Genomic DNA, 5,172 nt, shown 5'->3' on the forward strand with positions numbered 1-5,172 from the left:
TTATTTTTTCTCTCCTATAAAAGCTGAATAAAAGATAATATTTAAATAATATCTAGTTGCACTGAAAACTTATATACGAACTTGGAACATAATGAATAACATAAACACATTTAAAACTACATGAACAACATAAACACATCCAAAATTATAAGAATGCATGTTAAGTTTTTTATCAGCACATCCAAAATTCATGTTAAAAAATTTATATACGGACCTTGTAAAATGCAAAAAAATGATAAATAATTAATCAATAAATTAAATAAGAGCAAAGAAGGTTAAAAATATAAAATTTATATTTTGGAGAAGTGAAAATGATTAGAATATGAATTAAAATGTTAATCTTAAAGGTTTTTGACCAAAATTGGACCAACAGGCGAAAATGAGTGAACCGGACCCAAATGGACCCAAGCTCACATATATAAACCCTTAGAAGCCATTTCAACATATAATCATAGTGAAAGGGAGAGAGGGGGGCAGATAGGAGAAGAACCCTAACTCCACATAAACTTCAATTTTCCATAACTTTTGCTATAGAGCTCCAATTGACGAGCTGTTTGTGACCATGCTTCTTCTCCGCATCCTCTTCATTTCTAAGTAAGTATTGCAGTGAGTAAATCTGAAATCCCTGCCCAATTTTCCATTCTCTCTACTATTTTGCATTTTTGGGTAGTTAGTGTTGAAATCTTGTGATTTTGGTTGTTTAAGGGTACTCTAGCATGAATTCCAAGTGGGATACATTCCTATTTCATATGGGTTAAGGTAAGAGAACTCTTTTTCTTTGATTTTTCCTAATTATGTATAAAATTCTAGCTTAAAATGTGAATAAATTGATTAATTAGATTGAATAAGAGTGATGGCTAGCTTGGGTTGAATTGCTATCGTGGAATTGGAGCTTGGCTTGCTTTTGGAAACACTTGACGGAGGCTTGGTACTATTGGTTGGAGTTTGAGTTAATTGAAGAAGGGAATTCAAGAGTTGGAAACCACCGTCAACGAGGTAGAGATTTTCTAGAAAACCAATTTTTTATACAAGGATTGTTATGAATCGATATTGATATGAAAATTTTACTTTTGGTGATTATGTGAGTCTTATAAATTAGTATGTATGATTGATGATGTGCTTGAATGATAATTTAGTGTAAATATTGTATTAAATGATGACTGAAACTGTATGTTTGATTAGTAAATGAATTTTGTAGTTTTGATTACCTTGTGATGAGCTATAGATTGAGTTGAATGATGTTGATGTGAGAGTTTGGGCCTTAAGACCGTGATAGAGTGAGGGATCTCCTATATGGTAAGTTTGGATAAGTTTGATGGAGTAGAATAAGTGAATTTGGTGTGATTTATGATTGTGATGGTAATATTGAATTTGGTATTTAATATATGAATGGTGTTTGATTTGGATAATTATTGAGATTGATGAGTAATGAATGAAAGGGTGTTGAAGGGATTGAATATGATAGAGTGTTGGCATTGAAATGGAGAAAAAGGGTTTTTGGTTTCAAAAGGAAAGATTTGAAGAAATGGTTAAATTTTGAATATGCAGAATTTTATGTAAAAACATACTTTTGATCAACTTCGACGGGCCATAACTTGGCACTCGGAGTTCAGAATCGAATGAAATTTGTCTTAGATTAAAGTTAGTAAAAAGATCTTTAAAATGGTTCAAGAATGAAGAAAAATAAAATTTTGTAGAGAAAGTTATGACGGATTGAAAATTGATATTTTAAACTGAAGTCTGAATGTTGCAGAAAATTGAGGTCATGCGTACGCATGAGGGGTGTTACAGAAGCGAAAGAGTTTTGTGTGCATGTTATGCATATGCACAAAAGCAAGGTCATGCGTATGCATGACCCATGCGTACGTACAACTTGCATTTCTGAAATGAATCTTTTCCGTGCGCGTTTTGCACGTACGCACAAAAAGGGAATTTATGCGTACGCACGAGGCATGCGTACGCATGATTGCGCTATTTTTTAAGAAATGTTATTTTCAACTGTTTTTGCATATTCAGTCTGCTTTTTTACCTCTGTAACCCCTGTTTAAGTTTCGATAACTTGTTTTAGGCTTGAGATTAAGCATGAGCATGATTAGTAAATGAATTCGATGAAGTTGAATAGGATTGTGGGTCAGAGTATCGAAGATAATAATGGGATGACGAGAGCTTATGATTAAGAACTGACTGAATATGAAATTGACTTAAGAAATGAATGACAAGACTGGTGAGGGCCTGATTGGCTGAGTTGGTAAGGTTTGAGTGATATTTCGCTCGTGTATTGATTGAATATTTGTTTGTGACAAGATTCGGGTGTTATCCCGCTTGTGTGTTGAGTTAATTTGCTTTGGCACCTGCATTGGGCAAGGACAGAGGTCTCATCCCGCTTGTTCTGTGGTTGCGCATAGCTATAAGGACGGTGGTGTTATCCTACTCATGAGAAAACAAAATTGATTTCTTAATAAGGAGTTGGGGTTAGAGAACATAATAATTTATGAAAGTGATTTAAGTAAATGATAATGATGAAATATGGTCTGAGTGACCGCAGTGGTGAGGACAATGAGTATGATTAATGTGGTAAGGACAGTGGTGAATCCCGCTTGCACACTCACCTAAGTTATACCAGGGCAAGGACGCTGGTTAATCCCGCTTATTCGTGATTTTTTTTAGTAGGGATGGTGCTTGATCCTGCTTACTCGAGATTAATTGCAATAGCAAGGACAGTGGTTAATCCCACTTGCGCATTGTAATGTGATTCGGACAAGGACGGTTGGTTAATCTTGCTTGTTCGAGGTACCCGGTAAGGATGGTTGGTTAATCCCACTTAATCGGGGTCTAATGTGATAGGCAAGGATAGTGGTGTGATCTCGCTTGCATATTGGATTATGTTTAGCAAGGACAATGGTGTTATCAAGCTTCCAGGTTGACTTGTAGTTGTAATCCGAGCAAGGATGGTGGTGTAATCCCGCTTGTTCGTGGTTCTCTCTTCGTTTGTATAAAGTGTGGCAGGCACTATATCCCAAGAGTGTGTCAGGCACTATATTCCAAGAGTGTGTCGGGTACTATATACCAAGAATGTGTCAGGCACTATATTCAAAGAGTGTGGAAGTAAAACAGAGAGACAATGCCTGGGTTAGCTACCGGATGTGTCAGGTTCTGGTAATGTAACCGACATGTGAGCTCATAGCCAATAGGTCAGGCATGCATCATTTGTATTTGTGTGTATTGATTGGGTGTGCATCTTGTATTTGACTTGTCTTTTTTATTAATTGTATCTATGTGCTACTTAATCTAATTACTTTATTTGTTCTCTTTAATTGTGTATTCCTTGTATTGTTTTGTATGTGTTTGAACAATTGAGAGATCCCTTATGCTGGAAATGGTGACGCTGAGGGATGTTCTTGATGTGATGATTGGAGGTTTGTGAAAAATCGAGTTTTGATATTGTTTTGGGCCAGAGGCCGAGTTTTGATATGTTTTAGGCCGGAGGCCGAGTTTTGATATGTTTTAGGCCGGAGGCCAAGTTTTGATTATTTTGGGCCGGAGGCCGTGACTGGTTGGGTCGGAGCCCGTGACTTGGTAAGTTAGTAAAGATTAATACGTGCTTTGACTTGTGGTGGTTTATATTTTGATTATTTTTGTTTAGGCCAGAAGCTGTGATTGGTTAGGTGATGGGCCGGAGATCGTGAGTGAATTATGTTTAAGGTAGGGAAAAGTATGAAAGATCAAACTGGTTCAGTATAGACTTAATGAACTTATGTTTGGAACAAGTTGGCTATTCATACAATTCAAGTAACTTTTAAAATTTTATAAAGGAAGCATGAATTTGGGTTCTGAGTAAGTAACTGTTGGTTTTGAAAAGATTTATAAGACGAACGATAATCACATCATTTGAAATCTATTCTTTGATTTATATGTATCCTCTTATGACAATTCTTAAACCCTCTATTGAGAACCTGCGAAGATGATGTTCTCAACCCCTACAGACTTTTGTTATCAGGAAGCAGATGAGGAAGCTTACAACATGATTTCTACATTTTATGGTTGTATTATCATAGAAGTTTTTTCCTTGCCTTATTGTTGAGATTTATATTTTTGTAAAGAGGGATAGGAGTTGTGATTCTTGTGATTCTTGTGGATGTAATAGTATTATGATAATTTGTATATATGTGTGTGCGAGAAAAAAAAAACGTATTTCCGGTTTTTCAAAGAAAACAGCAATATTATATATATGTGAAAGTCGTCGTAATTTCCACTCTATTAGAGTAGAGCAACCAGAAGCGTGACATTCTGATAGTAAGAATGATACAAACCTGAAACATAATGAACAACATAAACACATCCAAAATTAAATAAACAATATAAACACATTCAAATTACGATAACATTACAAATTCCAAATCAAATAGAAGAATACAAAAAACAAAAAAAATATCATCACAAACACATTAAAAAAAGAAAACAAAAAACCACAGACATACTAACAAATTTCATTAACCAAAAGTTATCTGTGAGCTGGTTGACCCTTTTGTTAGCCCTCGTTAATGAGTTTAACGTGTATAAGTAATTAAGAACAAAAATAGTAAGATTATATCCTCTCTACAAGAAAAGAAAGAAGCCTGTATATGATAATCGCGAGAGAGGAGGTTGAGCGTGGCGGAGCAGGAGTGCGTCACAGAAGAAGAAGCGACAACGATGAGGAGCGCAGCGACGAGGATGAGAGTCGCAGTGGAATTTTAGGATTGATGTGTGTTTTGAGATTTTAGGGATTTTTTTTTGAATGTGTTAGTGTTTAAGAGTTTAAAATAGATTTGAATATTTAAAATTGAATTTTTGGATTTTGATTTGATTTAAACTGTTTTTTAAATGTATATTTTAAATAAAAAAATAATAAATCTAATTGTGTTTTAATTTTTTTTAATTAATAGAATAAAAGATCGACTAAAAGAATAATTTAAAAGATACCTAGTTGAATTAATATTTATTTTACTTACATTTTCATTTCATCCAACAATCACTATAAACCAATAAAAAAATACTCAACTTTGCATTCAACTTCCAATTCATTTTATTTCCTTTGCCAGACATAGCATAAAGACATGGATGGGAAAATTCACCGACATAAAAATCCTGTATTCCGACCCTATGTAATGCTAATATTATATATCTTGCATT

The 5,172-nt window shown here is 34.4% G+C and overlaps 1 long non-coding RNA gene across 4 annotated transcripts; it reads left to right on the forward strand.

Annotated features, from left to right (window-relative positions):
* On the forward strand, window positions 405-4,190 carry LOC110270083. Of its 4 annotated transcripts, XR_002359119.1 has the most exons (5): window positions 405-594; window positions 706-759; window positions 840-996; window positions 3,644-3,702; window positions 3,998-4,190. It is a non-coding gene; the product is annotated as an uncharacterized LOC110270083 (long non-coding RNA). The 4 variants fall into 4 exon arrangements; XR_002359117.1 differs by having other exon boundaries at window positions 840-3,702; XR_002359118.1 differs by having other exon boundaries at window positions 3,644-4,190.

The sequence above is a fragment of the Arachis ipaensis genome, chromosome B03, assembly GCF_000816755.2.
Source record: "Arachis ipaensis cultivar K30076 chromosome B03, Araip1.1, whole genome shotgun sequence".
Taxonomy (NCBI): Eukaryota; Viridiplantae; Streptophyta; class Magnoliopsida; order Fabales; family Fabaceae; genus Arachis; species Arachis ipaensis.